The 25,691-nt window shown below is 40.8% G+C and overlaps 1 long non-coding RNA gene across 1 annotated transcript; it reads right to left on the minus strand.

Annotated features, from left to right (window-relative positions):
• Positions 1-8,664: 8,664 nt before the first annotated feature.
• On the minus strand, positions 8,665-25,609 carry LOC123850968 (uncharacterized). The gene is made up of 3 exons (XR_006792449.3): positions 25,355-25,609; positions 11,535-11,669; positions 8,665-8,967 (listed from the first exon to the last, which is right to left on the minus strand). It is a non-coding gene; the product is annotated as an uncharacterized LOC123850968 (long non-coding RNA).
• Positions 25,610-25,691: the final 82 nt, after the last annotated feature.

Consider the following 25,691-nt stretch of genomic DNA (forward strand, 5'->3'; position numbering starts at 1 on the left):
TAAGCAGGTTCCACACCCAGGGTGGTGCTCAATGCAGGGCTCGATCTCACAACCCTGAGATCATGACCTGAGCCAAAATCAAGAGTCAGATACTTAACCGACGGAGCCACCCAGATGCCCCGACACATCCATACCTCTTAAGAAAACTCCCCCAAACCCAATCCCCTTCCCAGTCCCTGGGACTCCTTTTTCGTTAACCAGGCTACTCCTTTTTCCATCCCAAGCACCAGTATCTTCCACATCCCTGTTCCATCCTCAGCACCAGGTTAATTCCTTTTCAATAAAGTACTAGAAGAATTTTTTTCCATGACAGCCCCTGAAATACAAAGGAGCTGCAGCCCACCCCACCCCACCTGCACACAACCAGTGGAGAAGAACTCAAATTCTAGAACATAAAGTCTTGATTGGAAAATAGGTGATACTTCTCTATCATAATGAGGAAATACATTTCTATCATGATGAATCTACAGTCAGGAAAATAAGACAAAGGTGACATTTTAAATATACTAGGAGACATTTCAGACTTAAAAAAAGATGTGCACATTAATGTAATCAGCACCTGTGTTAAAAAATAGGGGCACCTGCATGTTTCAGATGATTAAGCATCTGCCTTCGCCTCAGGTCATGATCTTGAGGTCCTGGGATCGAGCCTGCATCCAGCTCCCTGCTCAGTGGAGAGCCTGCTTCTCCCTCTCCCACTGCTGCTCCCCCTGCTTGTGCTCTCTCTCACTCTCTCTCCTGCTCTGTCAAATAAAAAATCTTTAAAAAAATAAAAAATAGGGGTGCCTGGGTGGCTCAGTCGTTAAGTGTCTGCCTTCAGCTCAGATCATGATCCCGAGGTCCTGGGATCAAGCCCAGCATTGGGTTCCCTGCTCAGCAGGAAGCCTGCTTCTCCCTCTCCCACTCCCCCTGCTTGTGTTCCCTCTCTCAATGTGTCTCTCTGTCAAATAAATAAAAAGTAAAATCTTAAAAAAAGTAAAGCATTACTAATAGTTTGTATTCCATAATCATATTTTCCTTATTTCTCCTCCCAACAAAAATGAAGACTCTCCTAAATTTTGTGGTTCTCATTTCCATGCATTTTGTTACAATTTTATTACATATGTATATATCCTTAAGCAATATATGTATGATTATTTTGTATATTTTAAGTTTGTATGTCAATAGTATCTTCCTGTGTGTATTCCTCTGCATCCAGCTTCATCTGTGGGGAGACAGCTGCAGATTTACATTTCACTGCTGTAGAGAATTTCCTTGAACCAATATACCACATCCTACTTATCCTTTCTCCAGTAGATGGGGTAGGTTGTTACCAAGTATGTATTACCCAGTATTACATACAATGTAGCTATGAACATTCTTTTTCATAATGCCTTGTTGACTCAAGTTAACATTTCTCTAAAGGAAACTTTACCTAGGAGTAGAATTGCTGGGTCCTAGGGCATGAACATCTTCTACTTCAATATCAATTGCAAATTGGTCTCCAAAGTTGAGACACCAATATACCCGCTTACCTTTTGCTTCACATCTTTACCAATGCTTAACATGCTCAGAATTCTTCACTTTTGCCAGTGTAATTTGGTATTTCATTGCGGTTTTAACGTCCCTGATTACCAATGAAGTGGAGCATTTTTCATATGTTTGTTAGCTATTCAGGTTTCCTTTTCTGTAAAGGGCTCTTGTGATTGTTCATACCCTCTGTCATCATCATTATTATTATTTTGCTATATTGGGTTGTCTTTTTTGTACTGATTTATAGGAGTTCTTTCTGTGCTCAAGAAATTAATTCCTTGTCATTGATTTGCATTTGCAAATATATTCTTCCAGTCTGCAGCTTGTCTTTTTATTTTGTTTATGGTATTTTTGGATGTACAGAATTTTAAAACCTTAATATAGTCAAATGGCAGTTTTCTTTCATGTGTGCTTTAATTTTGTTTTAAAAAACAACTCTCTTCGAGGCGCCTGGGGGGCTCAGTCGGTTGGGCATCTGCCTTCTGCTTGGGTCATGATCTCAGGGTCCTGGGATTGAGCCCCACATCATGCTCCCTGCTCAGCGGAGAGTCTGCTTCTCCCTCTCTCTCTGACCCTCCTCCCTGCTTGTGCTCTCTCTCTCTCTCTCTCTTTCTCTCTCTCTCTGTCAAATAAATAAAATCTTCCAAAAAAAATAAAAATAAAATTTTTATGATATCACTCCCAAAGTTAAGGGTATTATGTTTAATGTATGTTCAACATTCTTCTTTTTGCTATTACAATATCTTCCAAGGATAAATTCACACTGGTGTCATGATATAAGTCTATCTTTCTGGTCAGAATTCAACTTGGCTTACAAGTCATTCTTAATATATTTACTCCCTTTAGAGCAACATAATCATGAGCAAGGCAAATGTTCTCTGGATAAATATTAAAAACTTCCCCATATCCCACCATGAAGTATTTCCTGATTAATTTTAAAGTAATAAGTTTCTTTTGACCTTATCTAAAAATCCATGATCCTCTTCATCCTCCACTTTAAAAAATACACTAATTTTCTTGCTTTTCCTGAGTACTTTTTTTAAAGATTTTTTTTTTTTAATTTGAGACAGAGAGAACGAGAGAGAGCACATGAGAGGGGGGAGGGTCAGAGGCAGAAGCAGGCTCCCCACCGACAGGGAGCCCGATGCGGGACTCGATCCCAGGACTCCAGGATCATGACCTGAGCCGAAGGCAGTCGCTTAACCAACTGAGCCACCCAGGCGCCCTTCCTGAGTACTTTGAAGTGTGAATAAGCAGCAGGAGATGGAGCCTCAGCTTAGCCTGGGATGAAGTCTGAGCACATCTACAGGATTGCTGGGCAGGCTCACCAGAAGCCTATTTCCATGAGGGCCTGAAAATCCTTGAAGGACTGAACTTATCCTTGGGGAAGAGGGAACCAGGCATAGTGCAGTTGCAAGCCTTTACTTTTCTGAGGGAAGAGGAAATTCTGTATCAAGTCTGAAACTTAGATTTGATTCACAGGTCAATAGTACATTCCCTACTCCCTTCTTCCCCTGATGGAAAACAGATATGACATTAAAGTCAACTCAATAAGAATTTTAGATTATATAGTATAAACTTTCTTCTGAACTCTAAGAATACTTTTGTCTTCAAATATTTATGCTAAAATATTTGACCACCAGACCACCCAGGTTCCAATCTCAGCCTTATCACTTATCTGGGGGATGTTCAGCAAGTTATTTAACTTCCGTGCCTTGGTTTCTTGAACTGTAAAATGAAAATAATAAAAGTAGTAGCTACTTCATAGGATTATAGTTGATGATTAAATGTTAATGTATGTGTATGTATGCATGTGTGTATATAAATATGTGTATTTCCAATTTGTCTGCTCATACAGCCCAGTAGCATTGAGCACACAAAGTATCTGGATTTTGGCATCTAAATTCCATTCTCCACTAAAAAGAACCAAGACTACTTGAAGAAATGGTTGATTCCAGGTCTGAGGCAGGGAAAATACAAGATGAACCTGGAACATCTTTTTGTGCTATGTCAGAGTCACAGGAACCTGTTTGAAGGTGCTCTCATCGACCAAATCTGTAACAATTTGAACATTAAAAAAAAAAAAAAAAGCAAAGGGATATAACCTATTGAGTAAAGAACAGGGCCATGGGGCGCCTGGGCTCAGTCGGTTAAGTATCCTACTCTTGATTTCAGCTCAGGTCATGATCTCAGGGTTGTGAGATCAAGCAAGCCCCATGTCGTGTTGGCTCCACACTCAGCAGAAGTCTGCTTCTCCCCTTTTCCCTCTGCCCCTCCCCCCACTTGTGCATTCTCTTTCTCTCTCTCTCTCTCTAATAAATAAATCTAAAAAAAAAAAAGATTCTCTCCCTCCTCCCCTCACCTCCTTGTTCTCTCTCTCTCTTAAAAAAAAGAACAGGACCACAATAGTATATCTATAGATAGATAAAGGTCATTTTTTTAAAAAATTTTATTTATTTTATTTGAGAGAGAGAATGAGATAGAGCATGAGAGGGGGAAGGGTCAGAGGGAGAAGCAGAACCCCCGCTGAGCAGGGAGCCCGATGTGGGACTCGATCCCAGGACTCCAGGATCATGACCTGAGCTGAAGGCAGTCGCCTAACCAACTGAGCCACCCAGGTGGCCAGATAAAGGTCATTTTTAAAGTAGAAAGTCATGTGGAAGAACTGAGGGAATTAGAAAAGCATCATTTGACAACCATAATATAATTATGGATGCTAAAACTAGTGGATGAAAGTTTGAGGAATAACAGAATATTTCCATAGGCTCAGAATATCTTTCCACAAGATACCTATTAAGTACAAAGAGTAAACTAATAACTTGACAGTGGAGAAATCTGGTTGATACCACCTTAACCAATATTAAAGATAATATCACTAATAGTGGGACAAACCAATATTATATGCCTTCTGAAGCACTGACGAGAACTCAGCATTGGGGAAAAAAAAAAAAAGCAACAAAAAACAACTCAGCATCACTTCTGTGGTATTCTTGCCAAATCACTTAGTCTGAATCTAATCATGAGGGGCTATCAGACGAATCCAAACTGAGGGACTGTCTACAACACAACTGACCTGTGCTCTTCAAAAATATCAATGTCCTTTAACTATGAAGAAAGACTGCCAGATTAAAGGATGCTAAGGAGGCATGACAATTGAATGCACATATAGTCTTGTATTTTCTTCTAATTTAGAAGACATTTTTAGGACAAACGGTGAAAACTGAATGTAGATTAGATAATAGTATTACATTAATTACAGTTCCGATGATTTTAGTAAAAACTCACTATTGAGGTATTTAGAGATGACATAATGTAACTCACTCTTAAATGGTTCATGAAAAAAATTACATATAGACACACACTTATGAAGGGGATAGGGAGAAGCAAATGCAAACTGTTAACAATTGGTGAATCTGGGTGAAAGATATTAAGGAGCTCTTTGTCTTATTTTTGCAACTTTTCTGTCTGAAATTCTGATTTATTACCTTGATTATGGTAATGGTTTCATGGTTGTATGCATATGTACAAACTCATCAAACTATACATTAAATATGTGCAGTTTTTTGTGTATCAATTATACATCAATAAAGTGGAAAAATTTTAAATGTATGTAAAAGAGCTTAGCATGGTGTTTGGCACATAATAAGTATATGTGTGTTTGCTATCATTATAAGGATAGATTAGAAACCTACGGTATGTGAAGATAAAAGAATGTGAGGGTAAAGATCATGAATGTAGGTGACATTTCCCCTAGAGTGTCACAAGTTCCAGGAATCCCAGGACTTGTAATAGTTTATTTTAGTGTCTAACATAGCCTATATTTTTTCACTTGGAAAGAATTGAAAAGCATCTGATCTTAAAGTGGAAAGTAAAAAATAGCTTTTTATTTGAAAAGAATGGAAAGATTTTGTAGGCAGATCATAAGCACACCATCTGGTTAACTCAAGAGAAATCCTAGAACTTAGATTCCACATTTTTTATCAGCCATGTATGGTTTAAGATAGACCTCTGTAAGCTAAAAATACCTAATCGTATTTGTCCTGCTATTCATAAGTTAATTGAAAATGCCATCAATTGCAATGCTAACAATTTCATTTATCCTACCGAAGAATCAGAGTCCATCATGGTTTGTATTTCTCAAGTTCGGGTGTTCAACTCCGTGCAAGACAAATTCATCATGTAAGAAGTAGGCAAAGTTGGCACAGTAGTGTCTAAAATAAATTTTAGTTTTTAAATACAATCACACTCAGTGATCCCCAAGCAGGTATAATATTGCCTTCAGCAAATATTTTGCAAAGTCTGGAGACATTTTTGGTTGTCACTACTGGGTGGAAGGAGGGTGAGAAGGGGAGGGAATGTTACTGGCACCCAGTGTTAGAAATCAGGGATGCTACTGGGGCACCTGGGTGGCTCAGTCGTTAAGCGTCTGCCTTTGGCTTGGGTCATGATCTCAGGGTCCTGGGATCGAGCCCCGCATCGGGCTCCCTGCTCAGCAGGAAGCCTGATTCTCCTCTCCCACTCCCCCTGCTTGTGTTCCCTCTCTCGCTGTCTCTCTCTGTCAAATAAATAAAATCTTAAAAAAAAAAAATCAGGGATGCTACTAAATATCCTACAATGCACAGGACAGCCTCCTACAACAAAGACTTATCTGGTCCAAAATGTCAATATTGCCAAAAATGAGAAATCCTACACAAAATGAATGCATTTTCTAAAATGCCAACCAGTTAAAGTGCTACCAGGGATAGAATAATGCTTCTAGTCCTATCTCGATACAGAATTTTATCAGCTACTTTGTGCTTAGTATATAATAAATATTCAGTATTTATTTAATTATCAAAAATTTGTGCTGCTCTTATTCTATGAGTATTTTTTATGGTTTTCCCCTTATTTATGTATGAACTAAAACTGGACCAGAACTTCATTACTAGCTACCTTGTAAGTAGCCCACGCTTGTCTCAAAATATAGCAAGGGAGAGATTTTTATACAAGATTATAGATAAACTAGGTTACAGGAAAGTGGAGAACAGCTAATATACATTGGAGATAGAGTATGAAAGAAAATTTGTGTGGCTTCTAGAATAATGAAAGGATTTTCAATGACATTTTAGACATTTCTTAGGAAATCTCATTAAAAACAAAAAGTTAAATGATATTCAATACGGGGATAAGAATCCAGCCCTGAAAGAGTTCACATACTGTGCAAGTTTTTAAAGCTGTTCAAGCCACAGCTACTTGTCCCAACAAACGGGAGAGGATAAATCTCTCCCCGTCTTCTTTTGCTTATTTTGTGCTTGAGCAAAATGACATAGTAGGAAAGTACTTATCAATGCTCTACTCCTCAGGAGCATAGCTTGAAGGTGCCCCCATTAAAATGGAGAAGTTAGAAAGTGCTGAGAGTTCCTTTACCCCATCATTCGGTTTTATTTCTCACTAGGCAAGGAAATGTCCACAAAACCTTCATCAATCTGTAGCAAAACCTCAGGTCATCTGATATTTTTTTAAAAATTGTGCTTAATATCTTGTATTCCATGACTACCTCACATGTCTAGAAATCTTTGAAGTAAAAAATAAGTGATAATTACTTAAGGAATATAAGTATTAATATTCTTTTTTCAAAATAACATTTATTTGAGAGAGAGACAGAGATAGCGAGAACACGAGTGGGGAGGAGAGAGCAGGGAGCCCGACGCATGCGGGGTTAGATCCAGGACCCCGGGATCATGACCTGAGCTGAAGGCAGATGCTTAACCAACTGAGCCACCCAGGCGCCCCCACGTATTAATATCCTTTAGAAACTATTATCAAATTTCTTATTTAACTGCATTTATTTATGATATTTGTTTATTATTTTCTAAAATGTTCTCCCCACATTTGATATGCTAAGAACAAAAATTATTATGCCCATTTGCAATTCATTGCATTTTTATTTTTATTAACTGTTTTAAGAATTAAATTAATATTTAGTAAAAAAAAAAAATTAACCAGTCCAGAGGACTTACAATGAAATACCACAGCCTCTTGGGGTGCCTGGATGGCTCAGTCGTTAAGTGTCTGCTTCGGCTTGGGTCATGATCCCAGGGTCCTGGGATCGAACCCCACATCAGGCTCCCTGCTAAAGTGGGGAGCCTGCTTCTCTCTCTCCCACTCCCTCTGCTTGTGTTCCCTCTCTCGCTGTCTCTCTCTCTGTCAAATAAATAAATAAAATCTTAAAAAAAAAATATTACAGCCCCTACTGCTTCTTCCCCACTCATTCCAGTACTGCTTCTCTGTGGCAACTCATTTGTTTTTCATATAGTCATCTTTATAACTAAATAATAGTCCTATGTTAATATTTCTTGATGTATCAATTGTAGACATTTACTCCTACCTTTGAAAGGTAAAGATTTTTTTTTTTAAGATTTTATTTATTTATTTGATAGAAAGAGTCACAGCGAGAGAGGGAACACAAGCAGGGGGAGTGGGAGAGGGAGAAGCAGGCTTCCCTTGGAGCAGGGAGCCCGATGCAGGACTCGATCCCAGGACCCTGGGACCATGACCTGAGCCAAAGGCAGCCACTTAACGACTGAGCCACACAGGCGCCCCTAAAAAGTAAAGATTTAACTACTTAAGCTATTCTCTCTCCGCTCCAGTTATAGTACATTATCTTTACTTATTATATTGAAAGTCTTTATAACTTAAGCTGCTGTTTCTTGTTCATCAGCTTTTTTTTTTTTACAGTAGTTCTTGTCTCCCCAAGCCGTTACCATACCTTCCTTTCCTTCTCTCCTTCCAACCAACCTCTGTCAGCTTCAGTTTTGCTTTCTATCTTTTAATTTTATGACATCAAGGTTAATGACAACTACATTCTGTTCTGTAGCCATAGACAAATATTCAATGTTTTGTCCATAATCGATTCTAAACTTTGAATGGCTGTCAACAACATTTGCTCTGTTATCACAATGTAAACATTACTCAGTGCAGAAACAGGTGCTACCCCAGGACAACATTTCCTCTTTCATGAGTCCACTTTTTGACCCCTCCCTCTGCCACTTAAGAGAAAATGTCCCTTTCCTTGAATTCCATCATGTTCAAAATCAAGTCACATTTTAGTTTGCTTCATATCTGGGCCATGGCTATCTTGAGATTTTGTTTTATTTGTTTTTCCTACAAATCCCAATTGCCTTTCTTTTTCCCTACTGAAGAGAAGACATATGTGCCTCTTTTATCCATCCATAGCATGAAATACTTCCGTTCTTTGAATACATGGAGCCCACTGACTTATGTCCTCGGGAGATAGATGCCTTCCAGATCTGCCACATCTTGGCATTGTTCTTTACTGGACTCTTGGTTAGTTACTGTGTTCTTGTATCCCATGTCTTCTTTTTCGATTTTTGCCCTTGTTTGCTGACACAGATTAATATATTTTCACAAGGATTTCTTGTCTTCTAATTTAGGATATGTCCTTGATTTTCCTTTCTGAAAAAGAAGGTAGTATGGGCCCATTTGAATTTCTTCTACTTTAAATGTTCTCCCCTTGTGAACTTATCTTGCAACCCCCTTCTTAGATTCCTTAGAAGAGAAGCACCAATATTCTTTAAAAGGTAGGTGTAGGAGCGCCTGGGTGGCTCAGTAGTTAAGTGTCTGCCTTTGGCTCAGGTCATGATCTCAGGGTCCTGGTATTGAGCCCCGCCAGGCTCTCTGCTCAGCGGGAAGCCTGCTTCTCCCTCTTGCACTCTCCCTGCTTGTGTTCCCTCTCTCGCTGTCTCTCTCTCTGTCAAATAAATAAATAAAATCTTAAAAATAAATAAATAAAAGGTAGGTGTATTATGAATTCTATAACTTCGAGCAACCATTGGTTCTCTATATGGTGGAATAATGATCCAAGTAATATGGAAAAACCTAATATGTGTTTTGCAGCATAAAAGTTGCCAGCTTTTATAGAGGTTGAGTGAATTTGACCAATTTTGTCAAATTGTCTTGATTTTAACAGTGTTTCCCAGTAACATAGATTAACTCAATATAGGGGTGTACAATTTAATTATTGTAGCTATTTAAAGAGAAGACCTAAATTATAACAAGAAATTTTATTTTTTAATAACGGACATGAGAGGGCGCCTGGGTGGCTCAGTTGGTTAAGCGACTGCCTTCGGCTCAGGTCATGATCCTGGAGTCCCTGGATTGAGTCCTGCATCGGGCTCCCTGCTCAGCAGGGAGCCTGCTTCTTCCTCTGACCCTCCCCCCTCTCATGTGCTCTCTCTCTCTCTCTCTCTCTCATTCTGTCTCAAATAAATAAATAAAATCTTTAAAAATATATATATATATAATGGACATGAGATAAACTTTTCTTTAGCCTAAAGAATTTAAGCATATTTTAATGTTTAAAATGTTTTTTTTAAAGATTTTATTTATTTATTTGACAGAGAGACACAGTGAGAGAGGGAACACAAGCAGGGGGAGTGGGAGAGGGAGGAGCAGGCTTCCCATGGAGCAGAGAGCCCGATGTGGGGCTCGATCCCAGGACCCTGGGATCATGACCTGAGCCGAAGGCAGACACGTAACGACTGAGCCACCCAGGCGCCCCGTTTAAAATGTTTTTAAAATACAGTTTTTAAAATATTAATTATTTCTTATAAATATAGCTTAGAATAGGATTGATTCAGAAGCCTGAGACTAAAGGCAGGTAAAAATTGAGGCTTTTAAAAGGTGTCCATAATCCCAGAGTCTTTTCTGCAATTATGAGTTAGGGAGGTTGATCAAACTTAAGAGATCTGTCAGAAGGATATGATAGATAATATAAAAATCCTGGACATCAGTAGAAACTGGAATCTAAAACCAAGAGTTGGATAATAATAGTCCCCAGAACTGAACAGTCAAGATTCATGGAATAAATGGAAGGCAAGTATCCCAGCTGCAAAGAAATAATAGAGGTAAAAAGGATTACCCAATCAGCAAAGACAAATACACAGGCTTGTATACAGAGATGCTCTTCAAAATATTTGACAACCAATCGGGAACAAAGACTAATCAAAATTGAAGTTGACCATGGCTATGGAACAGTGCCTAGAGGACCCTGCTGCACAGAGCATTAACTCTTGAGTGGATGCATTGGAGGGAGGGCCTGGGTGGCCTCCAGGTGGGAGGGGAAGTGTGAGGAAACACTGGCGTGTCCAGCATAGTAGCTGTTTCAGTATTTAAACCACCTGTATAGCCACGCTGTTAGTCCTGGCTCCCTGAGGTGGTTTCCAGTCTGGAGAACTTGCAGTTCTGGAGATCCAGATAATTTTCTAATCATCTATGCAGGAACTCAGCTTCCAAGATACTAAACGAAAATCCAGTTCTCAGAAACTGAGTGACAACTGTAGAAACTCAGCTCCAGAGGGGAGCTTATGCCTGAGGCTGGAAAACCTGGAACAAAGGTTAGAACAAGCAGCAAAGCCAGAGGGCTACTGAATTTGGGCTCTGCATGTCTTATTAGCTTGGGGTCAGGTTGGAATCACAGTGAAGGGCAGGCCAGGACCATGGCGGGAAGGGTGGGGGGGGGGGTGTAGTAATGAGAATAACCTGGATTAGAATTTGAGGGTCCAGGCACAACATTTCAATGTATTCTAAAATCTTACTGATTGTACGAGCTAGGGTTTAGTGCAGGAAACAGAAACCATTGGACTTACCTTAAGCACGAAGGGATATATTATATAGATTTATGTGCTTAGAAGATCTTGGAAAGGGCTGAAGAGCAGGTTCTAGGCTAGGATGTGAGGAATGACTTCTAGAGCAATATAGAACTGACTCACCAGGGGGCTGCCTTCTGAGGCCACTACTTGGGATGACTGAGTTCAAGACCACAATACCATGGAAGCAGAATCCATTGTTGCAGGGTTCAGGAGTCCAACATGGCTTTTGTTGCCACAGTAAGCGCACTCCAACCCCCAGAAAGCTGTAGAAGGAAAACTGAAGGTGCTGTTGTAAAACAATAAAATCTCACATGTCTGTGACCTCACCTGCAGCAGAAAAGTAAGTATGAAGAACAAGAAAAGAGCTCTCACCTGATTTCTGCCCTTCCAAATCTCACTTGAACGTGTCTAATTGACAGAAGCCAACTCACATCCAGAGTTGGACCTGCGAAGGAGCCAGGATTGCAGGTTTTGGTGTTCTAGCCTCTCCTATTACAGGAAGGCACCCTAGAGAAGGGTAGAAAGCCAATCGACATTATCCACTAAAATGATACACCCATTTTAAAGTACAAAGAAATAACGCTGAGTGGGAACAGAAGGGACCCCTCAAGGTATCAGCTAAAGGCAAGATGCTGTGCAGGAGCTCCAAAGTCAAGATTAAACATTTTTCTGTGGTGTTTATAATCACTATGGCCTTGATTTGCTTTCAACAGTTAGTACCTAATGGGTCAATCTTCTTTCAGGAAACTTACTTGACAATTTTATTTTGCAAATGTGTAATGCATCCATATGGTTCAAAATTTGGAAGTTTCACAAAACTTTGTAGTAACTGCCCTTCAGCTACTCAGTTATTCTCCTTAGAAGTAAACACTCATATCTTTTTTTTTTTAATTATTCTAGTACAATCTGCTCTGGATTTTTAAATTTTGTTTTTTATATTTTTCATTTTAATTTTTTTAAGTAGGCCCCATGCCCAATATGGGACTTAAACTCATGAACCTGGGATCAAGAGTCACATGCTCTACTGACTGAGCCAGCCAGGCAACGCCCAACAACCATAGCTTTTCTGTGTGTATTTTTCCAGAGCTATTTTATTCATATATATGTATATATGTGTATCATAGTCTCCTTTTCCCTTTTACACAATGATGACCTTTATGTGCATTGCTGTGCCCTGAATTTTTTAAAAAGATTTTTTTGTTTTTATTTGACAGAGAGAGACACAGCAAGAGAGGGAACACAAGCAGGGGGAGTGGGAGAGGGAGAAGCAGGCCTCCCACGGAGCAGGGAGCCCAACACGGGGCTCGATCCCAGGACCCCGGGATCATGACCTGAGCCCAAGGCAGACGCTTAACGACTAAACCACCCAGGCACCCCTGTGCCCTAAATTTTTTTGAATCATTTCCCAGTAAATCTTAGACATTATGCCATATCACCACAAAAAGAACCTCTCCATTCTTATTTATAGATGCTTAATCTTCTACTATATGATTAAATACCATAATTTATTTAACCAGTTCCCTATTGGTAGATGTTTAGGTTGCTGCTTTTGCCTTGAACAATAATCTTGTACACATGCCATTTCATAAGTCTGATGGCATAGTCATGGGATATTCCTAGATGTAGAATTGCTGGAATTTTCAGTATTTAAAAAAAGAATATGGACTAGAAATGATGAGGAACATCTGGAGGCATTAAGCTAGTTCTGGTCATTCTAATGTGCTTAGATTGGGGTCACCCTATGGTGAATCCTCTAAGTTTTTTTTTAAGATTTTATTTATTTATTTGAGAGAGAGTGACAGAGTGAGAGAGAGCACAAGTGGGGGAGAGGGAGAAGCGGGCTCCCTTCTGGTTAGGGAGCCCAATGAGGGGCTCAATCCCAGGATCCTGGGATCATGACCTGAGCCGAAGGCAGATGCTTAACCAATTGAGCCACCCAGGCACCCCCTCTAGGACTTTATTTAGGACCTTGTGATTTCACTTGACTGCTTTCCCCTTAATCCTCCAATTTACTATGATCAACTTGTCCTTAAAATTAAGTAAACTTGGGGGTGCCTGGGTGGCTCAGTCGTTAAGCATCTGCCTTTGGCTCAGGTCATGATTCCCAGGGTCCTGAGATCGAGCCCCACATTGGGCTCCCTGCTCAGCGGAAGCCTGCTTCTCCCTCCCCCACTTCCCCAGCTTGTGTTCCCTCTCTCACTGTGTCTCTCTCTGTCAAATAAATAAATGGAATCTTTAAAAAAAATAAATGAAATGAAATTAAGTAAACTTGGGGTGCCTGGGTGGCTCAGTCGGTTAAACATCTGCCTTTGGCTCATGTCATGATCCCAGGGTTCTGGGATTGAGCCCCACTTCAGGCTCCCTGCTCAGTGGGGAGACTGCTTCTCCCTCTCCCTCTGCCTGCCTCTCCCCCTGCTTGTGCTTGTGCTCTCTCTGTCAATTTTAAAAAATTAAGTAAACTTAACTATTGGGATTTCATCGAGATAAAAAGCTTCTGCACAGCGAAGGAAACAAAAAAACTAAAAGGCAGACTACAAAATGGGAGAAGATATTGGCAAATTATATATCTGACAATGGTTAGTATCCAAAATCTATAAAGAACTTACCAAACTCAATACCCCCAAAATAAATAATCCAGTTAAGAAATGGGCAGAAGACATGAATAGACACTTTTCCAAAGAAGACATCCAGATGGCTTATAGTCACATGAAAAGATGCTCAACATCACTTACCAAGAGGGAAATACGAATCAAAACCATGATGAGATACCACCTTACACCTGTCAGAATGGCTAAAATTAACAACACAAAAAACAACAGGTGTTGGCGAGGATGTGCAGAAAGGGGATCCCTCTTGTACTGTTGGTAGGAATGCAAACTGGTGCAACCACTCTGGAGAACAGTTTGGAGGTTCCTCAAAAAATTAAAAATAGAACTACCCTATGACCCAGCAATTGCACTACTAGGTATTTACCCAAAGGATACAAATATACAGATTTTAGGGGTGCCCGGGTGGCTGGCTAAGTGGGTTAAGTATCTGACTTTGGCTTGCGTCATGATCTTAGGGTCCTGGGATCAAGCCTCCCATCGGGCTCTGTGCTCAGTGGGGATTCTGCTTGTCCCTCTGCCCTTTCCCCCACTCATGCTTTCTCTCTCTCAAATAAATAAATAAATAATCCTTAAAAAAAGAAATTCAAAGGGTATACATGCACCTTGATGTTTATAGCAGTGTCATCAATAATACCAAAACTATGGAGAAAGCCCAAATACCCATCAACTGATGAATGGATAAAGATGTGATATATATACCATGGAATGTTACTCAGCCATCAAAAAGAATGAAATCTTGCTGTTTGCAATGACATGGATGGAGTTAGAGTGTATTATGCTAAGTGAAATAAGTTAGTCAGAAAAAGACGAATACCATATGATCTTACTCATATGTGGAATTTAAGGAAGAAAACAGATGAACATATGGGAAGGGGGAAAAGAAAAGGAGAGGTGACACAAGCCGTAAGAGACTCTTAATGATAGAGAACAAACTAAGGGTTGATGGAGGGAGGTGGGTGGGGGATGGGCTAGATGAGTGATGGGTATTAAAGGGGGCACTTTTTGTGATGAGCTCTGGGTGTTGTATGTATGTGATGAATCACTGAATTCTACTCCTGAAACCATTATTGCACTGTATGTTCACTAACTAAAATTTAAATAAAAATTAAAAAAATAAATTTAATTAAATAAAATTCCTCTTTGCAGGACAATTTACCAATATCTATAAAAATAAATAATACCTGGGGGTGTCTGAGTGACTCAGTTGGTTGGGCATCCGACCCTTGGTTTCAGCTCAGGTCATAATTTTGGGGTCGTGACATTGAGCCACACATCAGGCTCTGTGCTCAGCATGGAGTCTGCTTGAGATTCTTTCCCTCTCCCTCTCCCTCCCCCTCTGCCCCTCCCCCCACTCACTTTCTCTCTCTCTCAAATAAATAAAATCCTTAAAAAAAATAATGCATGTATACTTCACCCAGCAATTCCACTGGAATCACCATAATATCTAGCAATAGGGTCTGTTTAAAAAAAAACATTACAGTACATAGAGTCAATGGCATACTGTTAGTTGTATAAAAGAACAAGGAAGCTGTTCATGAACTGATATGGAAAAATCTACTAGAAATATCATTAAGCACAAGAAGCAAGGTGCAGATAACTATGTAGAATATGCTAATTGTGTAATAATAAAGAGAAGGATAATATATATTCTTATTTGATTGTAAATGAATGTTTACAATTTCTAGAATGATACTTAGAAAACTAACAATTGTGGTTAACTGTTGGTGGGAGGGAAGGAAATCCAGGCAAATGGAAGACAGAAGGATGGGAGACGGGGGTGGCAGGGAGAGGAGGGGAAAAGAAGGAACAATTTTTTTAAAGACAAAGTATAAAATAACATAAACTTTAAGTAAAATAGTCCAGAAGCATAGTATACTGGGAAACCCCATGTTCCTTTGAAAACTCTGGAAATTCCTGTGGTACCCATATATTTTCTAGTTGCCTCTGTCTTTAAGTTCTGCTGACTTCTCTTCTTCTTTTTTTTTTTTTTCTATTTTACCTCCCATGCAGTATTGTCCCTTTGCCATCCTGTGTCAGAGCTGTGCTGTCATCCTGATTCATTCAATCCCCAAAGCACCACACAAGGATGCTTGTAGCACATTATTGTCCACAAACAACCTCAACTTTTGGATCTTGTTTTTTTTTTTTAATTAACATATAATGTATTATTTGTTTCAGAGGTACAGGTCTGTGATTCATCAGTCTTACACAATTCACAGGCTCACCATAGCACATACCCTCCCCAGTGTCCATCACCCAGCCACCCATCCCTCCCACCCCCCTCCACTCCAGCAACCCTCAGTTTGTTTCCTGAGATTAAGAGTTTCTTATGGTTTGTCTCCCTCTCTGGTTTTGTCTTCTTTCATTTTTTCCTCTCTTTGCCTATGTGGATCTTGTTCTTAAAATTCCCTCAGTCACTCCCTCTGCATGACTGCCTCTTCACAGAGCTCTGTAGCTGGGTCCTTGTCTCCTCTTTGCTCTTTGCCCCTATTCTCTAGTGTCCCTCCCCAAATTTCTGTGACTTTCTTAAGGCAAAGCAATTTGGCTCTCTCTTTGCCTCTCAGTCTGAGCTAAAAGGCCTCTCTGTCAGCCAACCAAAAGCATGTTGGTGTGTGGTGTGGGTGGTGTGTGTCTGTGTGTGGGGGGTGGGTGTGTTAGATTTTTATTTTGAAATAATTTTAGATTTAACAGTGAGGTTGCAAAAATAATACAGAAAGTTCCTGAATGCCTATCACCCAGTTTTCCCTAGTGTTAATATCTTAAATAACAATAGTACATTTACCATTTACTATTACTAATAGTACAAAAACACAAATTAACATGAGTACAACACTGTAAACTAATGACAGACTTTATTTGGATTTCATCAGATTTTCCATTGACGTCCTTTTTCTGTTCCAGGATCCAATCCCAGATCCCACATTACGTTTAGATATCATGTCTCCTTAAGTCTTCTCTGACACTTTCTCAGTCATTCCTTGTCCTCAAGACCTTGAAACTTTTGGCATGCCTGGGTGGCTCAGTCGATTAAGCATCTGCCTTCGGCTCAGGTAGTGAGCCCAGGGTCCTGGGATTGAGCCCTGCGTCCAGCTCCCTGCTCAGCGGGAGCCTGCTTCCCCCTCTTCCTCTGCATCTCCCCATGCTTGTGCTCTCTCTCTCTGTCAAATAAAATCTTAAAAAAAAAAAAAAAAAAAGACCTGGAAACTTTTGAAGAGTACTGAAACTTGTGAAGAGTACAGTCCTTTTGTAGCATGGCCTCTATTTCAGATCTGATATTTTTCTCATGATTAGATTGAGGCTATGCATTTTTAGCAAAAAAATTCAAGTAATGTACTTCCTTTGGAGGGCACATAATGTCAATGTATGGAATATTTTCAGAATTACTAACCCATATGTTTGTGAGAAACAAGTTTACTAACTAACCAGGGTATATAGGACCTGGTGCAGTTCTTTTTTCTTTAACTTTAAGTATACAATCAAAATACTGGTTTCCAAAGTTACTTGGATTAATTGTTTTCCACTGCACTCCCTGCAGCCTGCTTATGTTATTGATTCATAATACACTTAGGGTCATTTTTTATAATTTATATTCCATTTTGGATTTCCTTCACAGTCTGGTTGAAAATTTTTTAAAATTTACATTAAGATGTGTTTTTAGGGGCACCTGGGTGGCTCAGTCAGTTAAGCGTCTGCCTTTGGCTCAGGTCATGATCCTAAGGTCCTGGGACTGAGTCCTGCATCGGGCTCCTTGCTCAGCCAGGAGCCTGCTTCTCCCTCTGCCTCTCCCCCTGGTTGTGCTCACTCTCTCTCTCTGATTAAAAAAAAAAAGGGGGGGGGGCGCCTGGGTGGCTCAGTTGGTTAAGCGACTGCCTTCGGCTCAGGTCATGATCCTGGAGTCCCGGGATCGAGTCCCACATTGGGCTCCCTGCTCAGCGAGGAGCCTGCTTCTCCCTCTAACCCTACCCCCCTCATGCTCTCTCTCTCATTCTCTCTCTCTCTCTCAAATAAATAAATAAAATCTTAAAAAAAAAAAAAAAAGATGTGTTTTTAAACAAAGTATATTCTCTTCAGGAGAAAGACTCTATAGACAGCTCTCATAGCAGAGACCAAACTAGGTTAGGTCCAAGGATGTAATTTGTCCACACAGAGGGTTTTTTGTTGTTATTGTTGTTGTTTTAACAATTGTGAATTCCTTGCTACCATTGAAAAGTTGGAAACTTCACACAAAAAGTCCAAACTGACAGCTGTGTTTAAAAGAATCAGATCTATCTACACTGACCCTGCCTTCCTATAGGGCAAGAGTTCCAACTCAGAAGTCTCTGTAGGACAAGGAGGTTCCCCTAGGGGAGGTTAGGGATTCCTGCAATTGAGAAAGAGTGCGCTGGGGTCAGAGTGAGGGACACCGGGAAGAGGCAGGATTACAACCCAGGTCCGCTGACCTGAGCATTCCTCTCACTATACCACATTCCCTCCGGGCACTAACATCAAATTAATAAGGTTATACCCTTTTGGGGGAAGTTTAGTATGAATAGTGGCTGAAAATACAGGTTATGAAGTCCCTTGGGAGTTCAAAGTTCAAACCATGACTCCCCTACTTAACTAGTATATGATCTTCCTTATACCTGTAACTCCTTAGGACTTCAGTGGCACCATCCAAAAGCAGTAAGACAATATTTTGCACTTTAGGATTGTTGTAAGTCATAGTTAAACTAATGTTCCTCCCTTAGTCTTCTCAAACTGTATACTGCCCAAATGTTGACTTATGTATTGAAAAGTTCATTGCAGTTGCTTACAGGAGAGACTGCTCTTCAGAAGGGCAGTTCATTATCAGATCAGGGAACACCCAGAGTATTGACTATTCTGACACAGTGGGGCAGGTTAGAAATGAGAGGAAAGAGATAAGGGGTGAGTGTGATGTGAAGAGGACCCTCCACTTGGAGAAGATCACAGCCACAGAAAAATGTTAGGCACCCAGGACAGAGCTTGCTAGCCTAGAGAAGGATCCTGAGATGAACAGCACATCACTTCCTGACACGTCAGGTGGCTAGACTCTCCCCATATTATTTTTTATTCAGGAAAACTAGAGTGGGTCCCTTAGAGACATGGATCTGCTTTAAACCAGTGAGGCTGTGGGCATTTGAGCTGAGGCTTGTGCAGGGTGTCCAGGGCAAGTGGTCAGTAGCTAGGTTGATGTACTCATTCCTCTGACTTGTAAATTCTGCTGGACTAAAACATCATGACAGTCAAAGCCTTTACTGTCACATTTTTCCTTCATTCAGCCAACTGTAAGGTCAGGAAATGGGGAGTCTTTGGACATCTTTCTCTCACTCCAGGATTGTTGAACCAATGATGGATTCTACTTTTTATTTATTTATTTTTAAGATTTTATTTATTTATTTGAGAGAGAGAGAGCACAAGAGGGGGTAGGGTCAGAGGGAGAAGGAGACTCCCTGCTGAGCAAGGAGCCCGATGCGGGACTTGATTCCGGGACTCCAGGATCATAACCCGAGCCAAAGGCAGTCGCTAAACCAACTGAGCCACCCAGGCGCCCTGGATTCTACTTTTTACAACATCTCACATCAGCCATGACTATTCGTTCCTTTGCTGCCATGCCAGTTCAGGTCACTATTCACTCTCCAGAATCCTACTCCAGGTTATGTTGACATTTCCTCTTCCTGGAACCCTCTTCTTTGGTTCTCACCATTCAGATTTTAGTCCTAATGGCCTTCCTGGCCACCTTCTCTTAAGCAGCCCCCTCCTGGTCACCAGATCAGGTTCTCTCTTTTACTTCCTTAATTGTACTTGACAAAATCTAAAGTTATCTTGGTTTTTTGTTTGTTTATATTACTCTAGTATATACATTCCATGAGAGTATAGAGACTATAATTGTCTTTTTCACTCTGCACCCCTACAGTGTAGAACAGTGTCTGGCATTTTTGAGTGAATAAATAGATGAATAATCTCCTAATTGGTCTTCCTGTTTCTGCCCTTGTAGAGTGAGGAACGTGAGGCATTTGCCTTGGGTGCAAAATTTTAAGAGGGTGCCCAAAACCTTAGTATTCAGGGTAAATCATAATTTAATGAAATGTTTTTTTAAAATCAGAATAAACGCAAAAAATGGTGGGAAAAAACATCAGAATTTTAACTAAGGGCAGCATCTGCCCTCCCACATGCTGTTGTACTTTTCTCAAGCTAATCCCCACCCTGGTTCCAATAAAACTTGGTTCACAAAAACAGGGAGGGGGAGTGTAGGCCATTGTTTGTAGATTTGCTTTTTTTCAAGTCTTGCTTTAAAATATGATTTATCTGGGGGCGCTTGGGTGATTCAGTCATTAAGCGTCTGCCTTCTGCCTTCGGCTCAGGTCATGATCCTGGGGTCCTGGGATCGGGCCCTGGATCGGACTCCCTGCTCCACGGGAAGCCTGCTTCTCCCTCTCCCACTCCCCCTGCTTGTGTTCCCTCTCTCGCTGTGTCTCTCTCTGTCAAATAAATAAATAAAATATTTTTTAAAAAATATGATTTATCTGGCTCGCTGAGTGTTTTGGCAGGTCTTTACATTTTGCATGGTAGGTGAGCGCCTTACTGTTTCTCCCTAGTCGGGGCCCTGATTGTGGCTTTTAAATTTTCTCCTCATACAACAGCCAGAGTGGTCTTTTTACAGGCAAATCAGATCATATCATTCCATTGCTAAAGGTTTTCCTTTGCACTTAATATAAAGTCCAAAATTCTTAGTGTGGCCTACACCTACCCGTCCCTACAAAGACTGGCCCCTGCCTTGCTCTTGAACCTCATTCCCATTGCCTTCCGAACTCCAGGGGCACTTGCTGGAATAAGCCAAATGCCCCACCACCTTCATACAGAATAGTCTCTACCCAGAATATTCTCTTTTCCAAGATACTCCTAAATACTGGCATTTCCTTTCCAGGTTTCAGGTGTTAGCTGGACTTTTTACTTCCATGGAAAAGCCTGGCTTGACTCTCCAGGCCTGTTACTTTCTCATAGTGCTAGGGTTTCTCCTTCATACACTTAGCACATTGGCAATCATGTGTTTAGTATGATGATGATTTGGTTAATGTCTGTCTGCTCACTTGATGGCAAATCCCCAGGAGCAGAGATTATGACTGTCTCTTTGTTCTGTTGTTTCTGTCATCTTTACTCTTATCACATGCCTTGTCTGTAGTATGTGCTTAATAAACACCTAACTCAGTGACTGGGCCATAATAAACTCTTAATAAATGTTTGCAAAGTTATGATTAGAAGGGTAACTCAGATAGTGTGCTTTCAGAAGCAAGAAGGAGAGCAAATGAATTTTCTAGGCACTTTAATGGACTTCCAATTCATTCCCACTGGTTTATTTATTTATTTATTTTAGTCTGTGACTTCTTTGATCTCAGACTGCAATCCTATGCTTACCCTTTTCATATCTATAGCTTCCAAGGTGTCTATCCTTACCCCCGAACAGCCTGGTGAATTTTTGTATGATTGCCTACAAGTGTCAAAGGTAAGCAGATCAGGTATCCTTTCAATTAATGCCATATTGAGCTTTTCTCCATAAACAATGGCTGCTCACACCAAAAAGGCACTATGCTTTCCTTTTTTTTTTTTAAAGATTTTATTCATTTATTTGAGAGAGAGAGAGAGAGCACGAGCTGGAGGGAAGGGTGGAGGAAAAAGGAGAAGCAGACTCCCTGCTGAGCCTGGGATCATGACCTGAGCAGAAGGCAGATGCTTAACCAACTGACTGAGCCACCCAGGCACCCCTCCCAAGACTGAATTTTAATGATACACATACTAGCTGTTAATATCAGGCCAGATAGAAGTAATTTATAGATCAGCCTTTCCATTACAAATCATTAGAACTTCATCATTTCCTGCATTGGGATAAACCAAATCTGCATGTAAACTTCTGGGCATTAGGGTGATAATTTCTAATTTTTTTTTTTTTTTTTTAGTTTAGAGATTCCTTTATTGTCATCAAACTGCTTTTTCCTCTAAATTTAGATTCCTTTATTACATTAGGCATTTTTTTGGGAAGATTTTATTCATTTATTTGACAGAGAGAGAGAACACAAGCAGGGGGAGGAGGCAGAGGGAGAGGGAGAAGCAGGCTTCAAGCTGAGCATGGAGCCGACGTGGGGCTCAATCCCAGGACCCTGGGATCACGACCTGGGCCGAAGGCAGACGCTCAACTGACTGAGCCACGCAGGTGCCCCAGGCATTTTTTAATGCAACATTTGTATATGGCTCAATTGTGTGTGTCTGTGTGTGAGTGTGTGGTGAGTTTTACTAGAGTGTGTTATAAATGTGCCTAAATTCTAGCTCCCATGGCATGACCTCAGCCACCCATTCAGAGTCCCCCTAGTATTTACCAGGGAATCTTTAGAGTGTTTATTCTGTAAGCTCTAGAATCAGTTTTGCCTCTCTCTCTGCTCCTATGGAGCTGCAGACACAGGCTTCTGCTCAGCCAGTCACCACCTGCAGCTGTGGGCCAGTTGTCCCCTTTGAGGCCTTAGCTTCTACTCTTCTTCCTTAAGACTGGCCCCCACTACCAATGGCTGCATAAGGGAAACAGGGGTGCATCTGAGAAACTGCTCTCTCTCTATGCTTATTTCTTTTTCTTGCCTTGTTGCAGTGACTTCCGTTAAGTTCCAGAACTTCTAGTACTGCGTTGAAAAGGAGTAGTCAGAGTAGATGTCCTTGGCTTGTCCCTGATTTTAGAGGGAAATCATTCAGTCTTTTACTGTTAAGTATGCTGTTAGCTGTAGGTTTTGGGTTTTGTTTTGTTTTGGTAGATATGTTTTACAAGGTTGAGGAAATTTCCCTTTATTTTTAGTTGGCTGAGAGTTTTGTTTTTTTCTTCAAATAGATGTGGGGTTTTGTCAAATGCTTTTTCCATGTCAGGCCCCCTTTCTGGGTCCACATTTCTGATTCCAACAAATTCCTCTTTCAAAATGATTGTTATTGGGAATTTCTACTTTCTTTAGGCAATCACCACCTATGACCAAAATGGTTTGGCTGGAGACCCTCAAAAGCTTCAAAATAGACTAGTCATGAAAATCAGTGTATTTTCAAAGTTAGAAGTATTCATTCTCAATTCCACATGCAGAAAGAAATCAACACAGTTGATATTGAACATCACCAAGTCTTGTCCAATTTCATTTTTATGATAACTTCAATTTAAGGAATCTTAACCTGGGTCCTGAAACACTTAACTGCAGTTTTTGAGGTCTCAATAAGTGCTCAAACAAAAATACATATTCACAAAAACAAGCAACAAGTTACACTAGAGTACTCTTTGAAACACTTGTTTTGCAGGAATCTATAGTCATAGGAGTTTGTGGAATGTTGGTTAAAGAAGGTTAAACAGGATTCTTTATCATAGGTCTCAGAGCTTTTGGTAGCCTAATGTGTATTATAAATCTTCCAAGAGGGGGCGCCTGGGTGGCTCAGTCGTTAAGCGTCTGCCTTCGGCTCAGGTCATGATCCCAGGGTCCTGGGATCGAGCCCCGCATCGAGCCCCGCATCGAGCCCCGTATCGGGCTCCCTGCTCCGCGGGAAGCCTGCTTCTCCCTCTTTTCAATATAGTATAACATGGAAGTACACTAACTTTAGTGTTCAGGTTATTAGTTTGTTTTCCCTATCAATAAGGGGGGGGCTCAATTTGCATTCAAGGCCTATTCAGGTACCCTTTCAGATTAATGAAAAAATTTGGCTCAAATGAGTCTTTTTTTTTTTTTTTTTTAAGATGGCAGACTAGCTTAATGACTGAGACACCAGGTGCCCCTCAAATGAGTCTTGACAGAAAACAACTTTGAAATGGCAGTTTTTAGTTTCTGCTTGTGTCCTGAGATGTAAAACACCTTTAGAATGACACCCCCAATTACATTTAAATTTATTTGCATACTTTATTTACCTCAAGGCACTCAAGTTTTGAACAGGAGGTTAAGTTAGGAGTCTGGGTTCTGGAGTCAAGCTGCCTGAGCTCAAACTCTAGCTTGCTGTTAACCCCTCCTCCTAAGCTGGGAGACTCTGGATAAGACTTCACCTCTGTGTTTTCATTTTTACAGTTTACAAGTACTTTGGTAAGTTTTACAATTTACAAGTCTTATTACAAACCTAAGTAGGGCAAATAATTTTAAGATTTCCAATTGATACTTGGTGGAACATTCTCAGAAGGTTTAAGTGACTTATCCAGGTTCATAGGTAGAACTGAAAAATGAAACCGCAGTGACTCAAAATCAGATATTCATTTAGACTTTAATACTTGGGTATTTTTCCACTTTATTATATGTTGCCGCCCAACATCAGATAAAAATGGCATATTTGCCATTCCAAAATGGAATGGATAGATTATATAAATACACCTTTGCATACAAATAAACAGGTTTAAGATGTAGTTGGGATAATCTCTGAAGATTCCTGAAAGAAGTATGCAGGAATGTGGGAAGACAATTAACTTTTCATAACTTTTATTGAGCACCTACTGTATGTGAGATGCTGTTCTACACATTTTACATGACTCTTAATCTTCTCAACAGCACTTTAGGTTTTAAGGAAGAAGAATTTAGGCTTTCCAAGATAAAGAATGATCCCAAGAACATACAGTTCTGTATCCTGATTGTGGTACAGCAATCTACACATGATAAAATGACAGAGAATTATACACACAACATTTAAATGTCAAATCTCTGCTTTTGATATTGTATTAAACTTATGTAACATATAACTGTTGGGGAAACTGGGTAAATTGGACCTCTCTGTTCCAACTTTGAGGAATACTGGTCAGGTATTTTATAGAAGTCCCTAAATATGAGTTTGTCCAGTCTTTTGTTTTTGTTTTATTTTAAGATTTTACTTATTTATTTGACACAGAGAGAGCACAAGCACGGGGAACGGCAGGCAGAGGGAGAAGCAGGCTCCCCGCTGAGCAGGGAGCCCAGCGATGCCCGGCCTGATCCCAGGACCTCGGGATCGTGACCTGAGCCAAAGGCAGACGCTTAACTGGCTGAGCCACCCAGGGGTCCCAACCCGTTTTTTTGAGAGTTAGATAGGGATTATGGTTTTTGGGGAGGCAAACCACAGAGGTTTGTATTATGTTTGCAAGTGTGAATCTAATAATTTTTTTTTTTTTGAAGATTTTATTTATTCATTTGACAGAGCACAAGCAGGGGGAGCGGCAGGCAGAGGGAGAGGGCGAAGCTCCCAACTGAACAAGGAGACTCATGTGGGGCTCCATCCCAGGACCCTGGGATCATGACCTGGGCAGAAGGCAGATGCTTAACGGACTGAGCCACCCAGGCGCCCCTAATAATTATAATAAAATAAAAATATGATCATAGTAAATTTACTTGGCTACAGTTCTTTCTGGCCCAACACCCCCACGCATCTATTAACAATTCACATTAACTGGAGTTGTTTGGGGTGTGGATAAAGACATTCAGCTAAATAATATACTTCCAGCACCTCCAATCTGGCACTTCTGTCCAACAAAAAGATCTGGGAATGGCGGCGTGCAATAGGCACGGGGTACTGAGGTCGTTTGGTTTCTCCCAATCCAGACCAGAGGTTTTTCAGACTGCTTACTTGTAGACTAGAGCCAAGCCCTGGGGTCTTCTTCCAGCCACAACCGAACAGCTACAACAGCGCCTGCAGGTAACCGTCCAGGTGCAGCTGGAACCGCGGCAAAAGGCTTCAGCGCATCTCAGACATGTCCCACCGGCCGGGGTCCCCGCCTAGCGGAAGCACACGGAGCCCAACCCCCACCGCCCACCGCCGGAGGCAAGGGAGCGGGGCGGGGCCCAGGCAGTGGCCACGCCCCAGGCTCGGGGTAAAAAAAACCCAAACCTGGGACATTGCGAACGCGGAGCTGGCTGGACCAGAGGCGCGTGGCACGCGCGAGCCCTCCCGCGCATGCTCCAGT

Source organism: Mirounga angustirostris, unplaced genomic scaffold (genome assembly GCF_029215605.1).
Source record: "Mirounga angustirostris isolate CCGP_5_RB_7025 unplaced genomic scaffold, mMirAng1.0.hap1 SCAF_10, whole genome shotgun sequence".
Classification (NCBI taxonomy): domain Eukaryota; kingdom Metazoa; phylum Chordata; class Mammalia; order Carnivora; family Phocidae; genus Mirounga; species Mirounga angustirostris.